The sequence below is a fragment of the Paramisgurnus dabryanus genome, chromosome 13 (genome assembly GCF_030506205.2).
Source record: "Paramisgurnus dabryanus chromosome 13, PD_genome_1.1, whole genome shotgun sequence".
Lineage (NCBI taxonomy): Eukaryota > Metazoa > Chordata > Actinopteri > Cypriniformes > Cobitidae > Paramisgurnus > Paramisgurnus dabryanus.
In genome coordinates, this window is record NC_133349.1 from 34,222,176 (window position 1) to 34,237,897 (window position 15,722).

General features: G+C 39.1%; 1 protein-coding gene across 1 annotated transcript in view; it reads right to left on the reverse strand.

Moving 5' to 3' along the window:
- The window catches only part of bckdhb (branched chain keto acid dehydrogenase E1 subunit beta), a 70,482-nt gene that overhangs the window by 12,713 nt on the left and 42,047 nt on the right, over positions 1-15,722 (reverse strand). The window lies entirely within an intron of this gene.

The window sequence follows — 15,722 nt, forward strand, 5'->3', positions numbered from 1 at the left end:
ACAGTCTGTGTAATTACATTCAGAGCAATCTGTGCATATTATGAGGTGAAGAGTGCAAGCCAGACAGGTCAGTTTATTTTCACACATGTGAGCACTCAAGAGGAATGAAGATAACTGTAAATACAGACTGATCTTATTTGAGATGAAGGATACAAATGGTTGCATGCTGTTTAAGATGAATGTAACGTGACAGCAGACAGACTTTTGGATAGTGACAGAGCTCATCTGGTGTTTCTAGAGCTTCACTCGACACCAGAAAAACAAACTACACTTGCAATACTACACCAATATATCAAACAACTACCTAAACGTGTACAGAGTCCACATGTACCTGTGGCGAGCCCTGAGAATAAAAATTTTTTATAAAAAAATTAAATCTGATCTCCGGAAAATTGGTACGTATTTTACAAGGTGACCAATTCGTATGAATTTGTACAGTGTGAATCATATTAAAAATTTGTAATTACTAGGGATGCACCGAAAGTTTGGCAACTGAACAAATGAAAAAATCGCGAATAGCAACGCAGGGGATTGTTTGTAAGAGACGCGCAAATGTAGCAAACGCATTTGTCCAAGAAAGATGCAAAACATACAGCACTACAAGTTTCATTTATCATTTAGCAAATCAAGACATCCTGAACAGCATACAGCATATGAGAAAGACACGGTGGCGGCGATGGGTTTTGTCTGCGGAACTCACAAGCACAGAGAACGAAATACTTTAGCTCTTCATTAAACGGGCGTCAGCAGTATGTAATAAAAACTTCCTAAGACCAGTAAAGTCCTACAATGACAAACACGCTTATATCAGACGAAAAATAAGACAAAATATTAACAATATAAACAATGTTGCAAGTTTCTTAAGCAGAGTATTGAATATGTTATTTGCATTTTGGGCAGGAATAGAAATGGGATTAATATCCGTTTAACCAAGACTCATTCATGTGGTCGAATGTAAATGAAACCGTTTTAATACGACAATAATTAGGAAATTATTAAATAAAAATAATTAGGAAAAATAAAAATTGTATTACTCGTAGTGATTTTATTCAGCTTCGGCCAATCATTTTTCTTTCGGTGCATCCCTAGTGATTACTAGAAAAAACGCAATGATAAAGCCCCACCCGTGACCTCAAATGTCACATGGGTGGAGGCAAATTGTGCTAAAACATACCAATATGAGATCGTACGAATTTATATGAATTGCCCACTTCATAAAAAACATACAAATTCCCATCAGATTGTGTTGTTATTACCATCAGCTTTGCTTCTTTTGTAATTGTAACATTAAATTATTAAATCAATCTGATCCAAACAGAAAACAAGTAGTACTGTACACTGTACTATAGAGAAATGTCCGAGCTGGATTTGAGTAAAGCTCACTACAAACAGATGTTAAATTGAAACGACCTGCATACATTTCATATGAAAAAACTTTGATTCTCCACACAACAAACGCTTTCATCTACCAAGAAGCATGTGGTACTCATAGTTCATTTTACCATGTTTACATTTTCTCCCAAACACAGTAAACAGTGCAGTAAATACAGAGGTCTGCAGATTCCATTAGGTTCTGGTCATCAGTATTCACACATGACTCAACTAGCTGTTAACTGCTGTATGAGAGTTGAGGTTTTGGTATGCCGACAGCTCTGATTTCATGGTATTCACAGCGGACTGTCATTCACATTCCCATCCGAGTGAAAACTGAAAATGTGACAGCAGATCTGATAAGCTTCCTATTTTCTTCCATGAAGCTCCCAAACAAACTTCACATTATTCCCAGTGCTGGAAAAGTAAGTTTATGTCTTAACGTTTAAATGTGCAGATATGTGTCTGCTGAGACATTAGGGCATGCATTTGCTTTTGTTTATGCAGAATGATATGATTATAATGTGGTATGAGTTTGGTTTAACTAGTCTTGATGTAAACATTTTCCTAAGGCGCTCAGTTGTAGCGTGATAAGATGCAAACATTATTCTCAGCTATGGAGGGCTCAGCAGCAGAATGTTGAGGCTGTATGCTAGCAAGTGTGTGAGATTTCAAGAAGATAACAAGTATGTAAGGGTGTGACTACAGGCATTTCCTAAAGGCTGCCTCATAACTCTAAACAGTCAGTGAGGGGCTCAACAAACATTTGGCAAATCGTCCTAACAAATGACTGATGGTACAATTAAAGACATTTATTTGGACCTCCAGGATCTGGACAAGAAATGCAGAAACCTGATTCGGACAGCAATGATTAAGTGTTAGGTGGCTCAGTGGTAGAGAATTGTTAGCAATGCAAAAAGATTTTGGGTTTGAACCTAGCTAACACAGACACTGATAAAATGTATACCTTGTAACACACTGTAAATGGCTATGGATAAAGCATCTACCAAATGTCAAAGAGATGAGTACAAAATAGTAGAACAGAGTCAGAACAGATCAGCGTATTATTAGAATACAGCAAAACAGAGTTAATAAATTAAAGGTCCCATAGAGTATAAAACTGTATTTAACTAGGTATAGATGAATAATAAGAACTCTGTACATGGTAATGACATATCTCTATATTTGCGAGTCTCTAACACGATTGTTTTCTCCTTCTTATGTAAACCTCCAGCATGCAAAAGACCGAGAGAGAATCTTAACATAACACCAACTGTGACGTTAGAGTCGAGATGTACACCCCAACATTAAATTACACATTAAATTAATGTTGTTACAGTGCTAAAAACAAAGTTGTTATTGCTAAATTAGCCCTATATGCTAGTTAATGCTATTTGCTAATGTTTAGGCTAAAGTTCTACTATCAACGTTACAGTTATGTTTAGAAGGTCTGTACTTAAAAAACACAAACTTACCACTCAGAAACGTCCATTAACAATCTCCAAACAATTGATTATTCCTCAAAATATTTATCTTCGTCTGATACAGGCATAAGGTCTGTTTATACACACACACAAAGCTACTGAAAAGCTACTGAGCTGCTCTGAGAAACAGCCAATCAGAGCAGAGCTCAACATTATTATTAATGACCCTTTCAAATAAGGTAATACAAGACCATTTTAGGCAAATTCGAGATTATCCGAGAAAAACTTCTCTGGATAATTTTTGCACTTAATAAAGCCAATTTTAAAAGAAAAATGTAACAAATTATTTTAATGCATTCTTTGGCACCTATAAGGATAGAATGGGACAAGGATAAGCAGGTAAGACAGTCCCACCAAGATTTTGCAATTTTTTGGTGATTTTTGCAATAACAAAAAAATATTTTGTGGCAATTTCCAGAGATTTGCAACAACAACAAAAAAGTTTTTTGCAGAGAAATTGTTCATGTGCATTAGTTAAAAAGCCAAAAATGTTCACCAAGTACTCTGTATCAAAACAGAATATTATATATATTTTATGAGATCTTTTATATAAAAACAGAGTTAAAGGTGTTGTGTGTAGATTTTAGTGGCATCTAACAGTGAAATGCAACCAATGGCTCACTCCACAACTCACCCCTCCCTTTCAAAAAGCATAGAGAAGCTACAGTAGCCGGCAACGGATAAACACGTTATCATCTAAAACAACATAGTGACAAAACGCGCTCTATAGTTTAGGGCTAATGTTAGAAACATGATGGTGACTTCCATGTAAGGGAATCATTCTAAGTTAATAAAAACAATACAGTTCATTATGTAAAGTCTTTACTTTTCTTATACTGATAGAATAGTTAAAGGAGTAGTCCACTTTATAGATGGGGCCGATTGACTTACCATAGTATTTTTTTCCTACTATAAAAAGTCAATGGACCCCATCTTTAAAGTGGACTACTCCTTTAATGTAGATTATATGTCAGGGTTTCCCGCAGCACTTTTGCAGTTCGAGTGGCCCGCCTAACCTGGGACACCTTACTGCCTCAACTAAGTAGTCAAAAAAAAATAATAATAATAAATTCGCTGCACAAAAGGTTATCAAGTGCATCTCGGAGAATAGCACCAACGCGCTTCACACCGCGAGCGGGCACGCGGGCACTCGCGCCACACGGCCGACATGAGAAAAACATGGTCAGGACCGTCACTGTCTGAAGTATATCCTGCCAGTTGATAAAACCTCTCGGAGAAAAGCTAGACGGACGCGCTTCACACTGCAAGCACGCACGCACGCGCGCGCGCACGGCCGAGATGAGATAAAGAAACGGCCCATCATGTCTGGAAGATAGCCGGTTGATAAAACACGTGTCCGTGAGAACTGTAAGTGGACTTATGTTTTGGGTTTATTTAAGCCTGTTATAGTTCTTGCAAATTTAAAGTAAGTTAGCTGGTGAGTTTTGCTAGCTAGGTTTCATGTGCCTGTTGATTCGATATAATTGTTGAGCGCTCTTGCTCACTTTATTTAGTTTTTACCATTTTTGCGCTATCTATCATTGTTTGTAGTTCGTGTAATTAACCCTTTAGTTTCACTCCATTACGCAGCTATTCCCGTTAGAGGTAAAAACATTTAATTCATTAATAATCTAGAATGTGTTCATTTTCTGTCATAGTGTCTTCAAAATTAACTTTTATTTGAGTGTTTTAAATAAAAATATTTTAATTATCATTATGACGTGTACGCCCCGCCCCTTTGATTGCCACGCCCTCGGACCCTACCACCTTAACTAACAAATTTTCTGCAGGAAACCCTGTTTGTTATATTAAGTTACTCAATGCACTCTGGGGTCGGCTGCGGCGCAGGCGCCGCAAACTCTTTATTTTTCGATCACTCCCCAAAGAGACTTAGATAACTCTGCTGATTTTTGACATACAGATATGATTTATACATCATTTAAAACGTTAAATTGTCTAGTTTTTTTCTGTCCACTCCCAATAAAAACAGCATGTTGTGCTTTTCGCAAAATTAAGAAAATAAACATGATGCGCGTTTTGTTCTCTCTCCCTCAGTGAAGTCCTTTCAGAAACACGTCAGAAAAATTAACTCTAACTTAACGAATATTTGTCATATAAACAAAAGATAAATGTCTACATAATGCTTGGAATGTCTGCTTTTGGAAGATGTAAGTGAAATCGAAAACAAATATTGTAATTCGTTGTTAACTGTATTAGAAGAGAGAGATGTACCGTCTTTCTTCTGTTGCTTCATTATCTATAATGAGCCACGCCCCGCTCCATTGAAGAAAAGAGCAGAGATCATCCATATTCATTGGTAAACCTTACAGTCAATGGACATTCCGTCTCTGCATATTGACAGTCAATGGACATTCCACACCATTCACTGCTGTGTTAAGTTTTAATCCGAGTGCTGGAAACATGACATCTACTTGTTTACTCGTGACTGTAACTAAAGTTATCTCCAGACGCGAGTGTGACTCGATCGACGTCCAAACACACACACAAACACACAATGCCTCATATTTGAAGCGCTTTGTGGTATCATTATAAAAGATGCGATTGCACACATCACATACTTGTTTACTCGCGCCTAAATCTCCAGACAGACGCGAGTGTGTGTGCTTGGTCAGTGTGACGGGATCGATGTCCGACATATAAATCCTTATTACTTGCGGATGTGTGTCAGTTTCTCCAGACGCGAGTGTTTTCTTTGTCTTCCGTCAAACAGCTGAGGCGACGGGAACGCACATACACAAACACGCGAGTCAGGAAACTCGACGCGCTTTTTGGTATTCTTATAAAATACGCGATTGCAAACAGTACAATCCTTATTTAGTTGCGTCTAAGCGCATATCTCCGCACAGCAAGTTTATTAAACACAGGATCACTCGCATGTGCACACATTCACTGCTTTCATGATCAACACGTGAGGTAATGGCGGCGGCTGTAAACAAACATTGATAAGTTTATCACGCGTGTCCCTGGTTGTGTTTCTACTATAATGATTACAAAAACACAAATAGGAGTCCAGACAACGATAGGCAGTTGTTCTTTTGAGCTTTTTACTGCACAAAAGTAAACCTCTCGCTGGCCAACCAAACACAAACCCTGTGTTCACTTTATGATAGCCAAACAATACCTTTACCATGATTAGGCTACTATGGTTTTTAAAAGGTAACTTATAATTGTGATATTAATAGAAAATATTCCAATAGAAATATAAATAAATATATATATATATATATATATATATATATATATATATATATATATATATATAGTGTGTGTGTGTGTGTGTGTGTGTGTGTGTGTGTGTGTGTGTGTGTGTGTGTGTGTGTGTGTGTGTGTGTGTGTGTTACATTGTATTGAAAAGTAAACCTTATCATGGTTTTACTGAGGGTTACATTCCTGTTGAACATCCCCACAAGGCTCATTAGTGATCATTATTCAACTCTTTTGTCTCTCAGCTGTCAATCACTGATTATTCAGGAGCTTTCCCGCCTCCACGCATACAGCTTTCCCAAGCAAAAGTGTCTTAGAAATTGTAAATCAATGCATTGCTTTATGTGATTGAGTAGGCCATATGATTTTCACATAATTTTGAAGAATAAACTCTAGACTACTAGATCCAGTTTGGAAAGTCTTGGGAAAACATGTTTAGAATGAGTTTTGTGGAGTTATATCAGTGACTTAAAAATTTTGCTTTTTCAAAAACCACGCATAAACATTTTTCTCTCAAAAATACAAACATGTACATACATGTTGATTATATGATATTGTAGCCCAGTTTGTGATGAACACAGTGTTATGAGACTTTTGCCATTAATATGTTTTCAAGCAACTGAAAAAAGCACAAATGTCAGTGCATGTCAAAACTTCCCCAGGGCCCTAAAAACCCCTTAGACCCCAGAGGGTTAAAAGTGGTACAGTGTAGAATGTCAGGGAAAATCTTTTTCATGAAGCATTTAGTGTCTTCAGACTAAAGCAGCACAGCACATACCACAGATAGTAGAGATGCAAACAATCATCCATTGTCATTACTGTATCACCAGATAAAATTTGATCTCCCTGGGGTGATAAGACTCCAGAGGATGAGTGGAGGATTGGCTTTATTGTTTTTCAGAAATACCCCAGAGACGTAGTGAAAAGCACAATGATAAATAACAGCATTAGTCACATATTGGAGTTTAAATGCTTCGCAAGACAGCACGCATTATATTACTCATCAACTTAATATAGCCATAGATTAAATTACTTCTGCCCTTAAAACATTCAATATACAGTTTTCAAAGCAAACAACACCTCCTCATTTCTAATCCTGCTCATTTTTTTCCGAGATTCTTCTGTCGGGAAAGTTTTTCCTTTCAGCTTTCATTGCAGTACAATCAGTTCACGGCAATTAAAGTAGACAAGGCCACATCACCATCACTGACTATAATCCAACTTGTTTTTTACGTTTATCTTGGCCTTTGGCGTGTTAGTCTTCTAAACGCCAAAAATATCCATTGCCAGCTGTCAAACTCAAACTCATTCTTGTGCATTCTGATGCTCACACTGTCAGTCAAAACAGCTTTCAATTATTCAGTAAACATCCTGAGGAGGTACTGAAGAACCAGGAATACAAATGCAAGTCCAAAACAAACTCATCCAATTTTGTCTTTACGAGGTTCCCGCGGCATTTTATGACACATGTCTCCGTCTTCAGAATTGAAGAGAGTCTTTATTGGGAAACTGATGTGTTGACATTAGGGCCTGTGGCGCGGATGATGATTTTATTGTACAATGTGCTGTGCGTATGAGTCACTCGTCCGTACGACTGAGCTTCTGTCTTATTGGCTCCCAGGTTTGCAGCGCAGTCCTTCTAAAAAAGGCCGAGCTGGTGGCCGGCACTGTCATCCTGTCATTATTTATGGCTGACCTCTCAACACCGCCAATGTTCAAGTCAGTCATTTAAAATACAGCTTGATCCAAGAAGAGACTACACATGATGAATACAGAGTGAAGGCTTTTTTTGGACACTCGTACTCTCTCTTTATCTCCGTCTCTCGCATACCCACAAACACAAAGGAAGCTTAAGACGCTTTGATTCTGGGAAGAGTTTGACAGCAGTTAATTCTTGCATACTAACCGTAGGCAGTTCTTTAAAACTACTAACTTCGCAAATGGTGGTTATTGACTGGTGGGTTGCCAGCTTGAATAATGTCCAAAAGCAAGAATAAAACAATATCACGACATGCACAAATTTTATTTAACACTAACAGATATGACCTTAAATGCTACCACAACTGGAGAGTCTCTGAAGTAATCCTGGTTTTCCTGCATTGAGAATTTGGAGCCGGAAATTTTTTTAAACTACAGCACCAAGTCTTTACGAATAAGTGAAGTAAATAAAAGTAGAGACCTGCAACAGAAGGACTGAGATCTGGCGAGTAAAGGGTTACTTTTCTCTTTGCCTTGTTCCTCAGTGTGTCTGTGTGCCTTGTCCCGCTGTGGTGAACGCGGTGGCTCCTTTACTGCATATTGTGCTGCAGGGCTGTGATTAGGACCGGCCACTCACTGGAGGGAATGTCATGTTTACTTCTGTTCCCACACACACCCTGCATGATGAACCACACCACATCACTGCACTCAGCCAACAGGGCAGACAGGGGTCCTCTACTGGACACTCACACTATCTAAAGAGTCAAAATCTGTCGGCCACAATAGCTTATAGACATTAAATAGACAAAAATGGCTTTAAAGGCAGTTTCTCATGTATGTGTCATACATTCCAGGACTTTTCTTCATATAGTGGACCTCAACAGTTTATAGTTTCAATGCTGCATCAAAGGGCTCCGAGCAATCCCAAACGAGGCATAAGGGTATTATCTAGCCAAACCATCCTCAAAAAAGTAGGGGGGAGTGGAGCACAACCTAACGCTTTTTGGTTTTAGCTCAATCATTCAAAAAATATTTGAGTTTGATTATTTATTTTTTTATCCCAGCAACACACACATCTCTGTTACAAATGAACATTTGAAGTTTGTTTCTATTACTTATCATTCTTGGACAATTACACCAAATGTGACAGAAGTGCAAACGTTATCCCATAGGTGGGGCTAATTGTAACAGGCAGGGGGTTAGTTTTAATGCTGCGTTTACACCAACCGCGTTTCAGGCGTCAAAATCACGTCTACCGCGCCTAGTTTGCCCCTTGAACAGTTTGAATGCATTTGCACGTGTAGAGTGAAGTAGACGCGCTGAAAAAGCAATAATTTGACGTGAGTGAGAGGCAAAATCCGCTTCTTGTGGGAGGGGCAAGTGCTATGCGGTTGTCTGTTTGCAGGATGCTTGATGTTGATTGTGCATTTATCAAGAGAGTTACCGGTTTGTATTTAGTCACCTTACTATAGGGGGAAAATAAACGGCGCGAGTCGATAAACGTCACGTGACTCAAAAGTAAATAGAGAACTTGTGTCGTATAGCTCCGGCTGACTGCTCACGGACAATATCAAGAGTTCCTTCATGTTGAATGAGTGTCTCCGGGCGGGGCTGCCGCCACAGCAGCAAGCAGGCTCCTGATTGGTTAACGCGGCACGGAAATCTGCCAAAGTTCAAATTTTCCAACTCAGGCGTCAGACGCAAATTCGTTTCAAACGCATAATGCACACAAAGCACCATTCGCACGTATCGCGCACGCTGCTCAACTCGCGCAAACTAGACGCGCAAATGAGGCGGAAACGCGTCTACCGCGCCACACTACACGCCTCATCCTCGCCGCAGGACCTCCAAACGCGCATCTACGCGTCTTCACATTGACTTAACATTGAAATCACTCGGGCTTGCCGCCTCTACCGCGGTTGGTGTAAACTCGGCATAACACCTGCTTAAAAAATGAAGTTTGCAGGCAAATATATCAATACTATTTTGTCTATATAGCCTACCTGAAGTGTATATTTTTTTAAATATCTATCTAAAAGACGGGTATCCACACTGTATTCATTCATCCAGCCCTTTTCTAACAATAGTTCAATTATAAATGAATAGAAATGTCTAAATATGTGAGAAAAAGCAACACAATTATGACAAAAATTTTTTTTATATGTGACCCAGTCTGTTATAACCATACTACAGTTTCAAAATCTAATTCTGAGATGATGAGCATCAAAGTCTGATTTTAGCCATTCATTTAATTATGATTTCAATCTTTGACGTGACCTTATTCAATCAATATTAAAGATATGAACAAAAATAAATTTGACACGCGATTTTTGATTATACAGGCACATTTATTTTGTTGTCAGCCAGCAATCATTTGTGTGTAGCCTATTTAAAACAATGTCAAGAATTACGCTAACATTAGCGGTTTTCATATGGTAAGTGTTGAGGGTTAGTTGTAACACAGCGTTACAATTAACCCCGCTGGGTCAAAATATTTTCAAGCCCACCAAAAAAGTTGCTAAGAGCTGCAGACATATTTTAAAACAATGCTATGTTTTAGTCAACAAGACACTGATTAATATTACATAGCATTGGATTTGGTATCTTACACAGCCAACTTAGAAACTTAATTTTATTTACTTACATGCCACTAAAACACTCATTCATCAATAACTCTCTAGAAAAACATTTCTAGGAATAAGACATTTTTTGCTGAATTTTTCTTGTATTAAGTAAATAAAAAAAAAAAATGTTATTCCATTGGCAGATTTTTTTTTGCTTGTTTTAAGCACAAATTCACTTTAATTTGATATGTTTTGTCTAAAAACTAGACTTTTTTCTTAGGTAATTTGTTCATCAAGAAAATACATCTTGATTTAAGAATTTTTAGATATTTCTACAGAAAACAAGACTACAGTAAGTAAGAAAGTCATTTTTTTGCAGTGGAGACTTCAACGTGATCGGGAGCAGCAAAATAATCGCAATGACAGCACAAACTGGAGTTTTTCTTTTTGGACGAAACATCGGCTGCGTTAAAACACTCATGGGGTAACGCCCCCTTTCGATCATCGAGGGGTAAATCATGCTTAAAATCTTCACGTGTGTGGCCAGCCTTAGTTGACATGCAGTTGCAAAGTTACTTATAGGAAAGTGTAACTCATATTTTTGATATAAATGTGTTTTCTATGGATATATTGCTAGATCGACCACCAAATTCAGAGTCATAAGGGCTTTTCACACTGTGCTTATCCCGGGGTTATCTTCGTTCTGAACCCTGCTTTTAACCCTTGGTTAAGGAGCGTTTCACTTTTGTAATTTAGCACCGCTTTTGTGCGGTAACCCCGCATTGTGGTGCCAAAGGCGCCAAGCTTAATTAGGCTCAACGTGACCGGCTTCTGAAAACTAAAATGAGAGAAAGATAAAACTGACATCCTGCAGAAAATACAGGGTCACTGCTGTGACAAATTATTTTTGAGTGAACCTTTATACAGAGGACCACCGCAGTACTTTCAATTGACAAATGGATTTCAAGCACAGCTTGACTCTTTTTAATCGACGTTTAACATGGTGCTATTAGCATGCTTGGGAAACAAGAGGCTGAGGGGTAATATAAGCACTCTTATTCATGCACACGCACATCGGAGCAACAGGCCCTCTGCCAGACGTGCCCAATAAGAAGCCTGGACGCCAGGGGAGACCTCAGACCGAAATAGCTCCAAACAACCCATAAATCGCCATTAAACTTAATTCAGTTCACTCAGCGTCTGACGTGGCCTGCCATTATTCCTCAAAACAGGCCACCACCCCACAGCACAGACCACAGACCTGATGCACCAACACAAAGATCAAAAACACGCTATAATCACCTTCAATTACACTCACCTAAAAGCTAAAGAGAGGTGGGCAGGGAATCCACAGCTAACAATAGCGCTCCTGTGCAAACATTTATTCATATAAAGGTTCATCTTTGAGTTTAGCTGGTGTCTTACCTAACTCATTAACGTTTGACCATGTTTATGATTCAAACAATCAGAAAACCGGTGGATGCAAGACCGATAATCTTCCACAACAAAGCTCTCAGACAGACTAAAAACAAACCAACCTTGTCCGTTATTATTGCTTAGTTTCCTTTTCCAAGACATCTGTCAACACAACGTGTCTGTTAAGTAAAAGTTCTTACAGTACTGGCGTTAAATGATGGAGGTGACGATTTCTCATCTTTGTTTTTGGTTCTGATGGCCTTGCTTTATTCTGCATGTCACTAACAAGTCAGTCAAACTATTGGTGTGGAAATGAAAACAGTAGTCATAACTGCTCATTTTCAAACACTGAAACATACCGGGTTCTTTCATTGCAGCTCTGGATAAATGTCTTGGACAGTGTCCCTGTGGGACACTTTTAGTTTTGGAGTCAGCGTGACCTGGACCTCAATTCATCGAGCCACATGATTACACCAGAGAAGAGCCAGCTCAGGCTTGATTTCTTTAACCATAACTAACTTCAGTCCACCCAGAGGACAAAAACAACCATGCAACATAATGCTGCCACTGGATCACAATAACCGGCTCATAGCGGTCACAGCAGCTTTGCAGACCATCAGAGTTTCAAAACCCTCATGGGAAATATGTATAGAAACATTCACGCAGCAGCACCGAAACTAGAATCTTTATTCATCATCACCACACGACGAGGGCTGTGATTTGCTTATGTAGTTTTTATGTGGAGACAATCATTCTTAGTGCCTTGCTCAAAGACAATGGCAGTGGCAGGCATCTTGCATATTATGGGGATAATACCAGCAACCATTTGTATCAAGGAACAGTCCACTCCAAAATTAAACTGCTGTTATTATATATATTATAGTTTAACATCTGTACAGCTTTTTTAGAAACTTGTCTTTAATTCACAAATTGGAAAAACTGATAAATTGAAAATGAAACAAATTGATTCGGTTTCACTGAAATGACTCAATGGCTCTGTTGTGGTGGTTTTTGGAGTTGAGATGTTTTTAGCATAAACGTATAAGATTGCTTTCTGACTGGAATGTGGAAGCTTATGGTAAAGTTTGCCCTCGAGAGCTTTTCCCTCTTAAAACTTGGCTCTGCTTTACTGATCATCCCAACTTTACTCACATAGACCCTAAAACTTGCTGAAGAGCCATGCACGCTATAGAAAACACAGCGGTTGCATCTACTTTATGAGTGGGACTGTTAGTTAACAGTGACCTCACTGCATCCACTACGTAGTAAATGAGTAAGTCGTTGACCAGAGGCGCACTAAAGAAAAGAGAAACAAAAAACAGCTTCCAGTGAATAAAAAGCCACTCGTCCTTTTAATGAGCCTGTGTGGATTGTGTCTGTTCTCATCCAAACCGTGACACAGAAAGGAATTTTAGAAATCTCACGAGTGCCGAGTTGAAGAATGCAGACTCTGTAGGAACAGACGGAAAAGCAGATCTGATGAGGGCAGTCAGTGAATTGTGGAAAAAGGAAGAGAGAGAGAGAGAGAGCGAGAGAGAGCGAGAGAGAGAGAGAGAGAGCGAGAGAGAGAGAGAGAGAGAGAGCATAAGTAAAGGAGAAAGGAGGCTGGTAACCCAACAAATACAGAATGTTCCCCTACCATTCCCATTATTTTAGGAACCAAATAAGAATGTTCTAGGAACGTTTACTGTATGGTACTTTAATAACCTAAAGAGAACCATCCCAGAACGTTCTTTTCCATTTTTTTAAGTGGCCCAACTAAGGTTGAAATGTGACATGTAAAGGGCTCATTATAGTTGTGCGTAGCCACGACGGCGTATGTTACGTGTCGGTTTTCATTAATACTTTTGCACCGCCGGGCCCATTGGGCAGTCCTTTATGTTGAGCCCTGGCATGTTAAAATCCAGTGCTTGGCTTGCGTTTATCTTCATAAGTTACTGCATGGAGAGTTAGTGTTGGGCGATATGCCCCATTTTGAGATCGTCCTATCGTCAACCTGTGAGATCGCCGATACACGACAGTATCGGGAGGCAGGGCAGTAGTTTACTCATTTATTTATTTGTTAACTTTTTTACTCATTTATGACAAGTCACTTGATTGGTGGACAAAAAAGAAGCAAGAGCAACACCGTCATGATGACATTAATGCGAGCGCATCATTAAAGCCCAGGCGCTCTAAAAATTCCTGTGGCAAGGAAATTTCAAGAGCTAGGGGTGCTCAATTATTGGAAAAATCATAATCTTTATTACTTAACATGATAACTTATTGACTGTAAAAACATGCACCTGCGCCCGCACACACAATTCAATGCATTTGTTTAGTGTTGTTGCAGAAGGCTACACGTGTCAATCAGTGGTGCTCTCAGGGGTGCCTTTAAACACATCGGTCCAGCTGAACGCGATTTATATTTTAAACACGAGGGATGTATTGCTACAACTCCTTGAAATGCATATCAGAAACTTCGGACAGATGCGAGAGCGCGTGCACGTGAGAGAAGTGCAGCTGCAGTCCTAGCGCATTAAGTCCACGTGCGTGCAAGAAGCAATCCTCTCTCTAAAAGCTCTCTCGCGTAAAGTGAAGCCCACAAATCACCATGCGTGGAAAAGAACGCAATGTGCATGTTAATGTGACACTGTAATAACAACCATTGCCAACTATCTTCATGAAAGCCTGCTATTGGCGATATGTCCGAAGATCGTCGATACACGAAACTATCGTCTATATAATAATTTTGATAAGTTGTTAAATAACGTAAAATTTTTAACACTGTTCCATAGCACAAAGTATTTGTACTTCCACAGGACTCGCTTCACCACTGTCTCATGTACACATACATACAAATCTAAAATGAACACATTGTGTAGGAGCATGTGTGTATGTTAGGTCCAGCAAAAAAGCAGAACAGTCTGTGGGCCATATGAGGAGTCAATCGGTTCAGTGGCTGATGGGTGTCGGTTTATGCCGTGACCCAGCGTGAACTGGAAGCTGGATTCTGATCAGTCGTGAGTCATTTTCTTCTGCACAAATAAAGCACTGAAACAATGAGTTACGACATGATATCCTGACAATGTGTGCAAAGCTTTTCAAATGGATCCAAACCAAAGTGATGCCTGTTAATAATGTCATTACATATGCCAGGGTTAGTAGTAAATATGCAGGACCTAAACCAAGCCACCAGCCTTTCTTTCTCTGCCATATTGTCCAGAGCTGCTTCCAGACACTTTTAATATTTTTGTGCTGTGGTTCGAGTCACGTGAGGTGTAGCACTGCACGCTTTCCTGCTAAAAGCATGTGACTGATTGCCATCAACAGTTTTTGTGGTATCATACAGTTATTTTAAAAGTGGTAACATTGGAGAAAGCATTCGTGCGCTAAAAATGAGAGAGACTGTAGAGATTCATTGCTTTTGTTTCATCATGCTGATCTATTAAAGTGTCCATTATACATTTCAGCACTTCAACTACATATGTTAAAGGTCACGTTCTTCCTGATCCCATTTTTTAAACCCTAGTTAGTGTGTAATGTTGCTATAAAAACATAAATAATACCTGTAAAATGATAAAGCTCAAAGTTCACTGGCAGGTGATATATTTTCTTTAATAGAATTCCTTTTTCCAAAGCCTACAACGAACGACTGGTTTGGACTACAGGCAGCCCTCTATTTCCTGCTTTAATGACGTCACTAGAACAGTTTTTTGACTAAACTCCGCGCACATGAATACGTTGGTCACCAGCTTTGGCTCAAACGGCTCTGCTAAGCTAAGCTGCTATCGAATCAGAACACACTAAACAAACTACACAATCAGAACTCGTTACGTATTTCTGAAGGAGGGACTTCATAGAACAAAAAAGACATCAGCCTGTTTTGAGGACAGTGAAAACAGCTTTATAGAGATCAGTAAATTGTGTGAAAAATACCGCGTTTTTTTTTTACACGTGAAACATGAACGCATGTTATATTGCC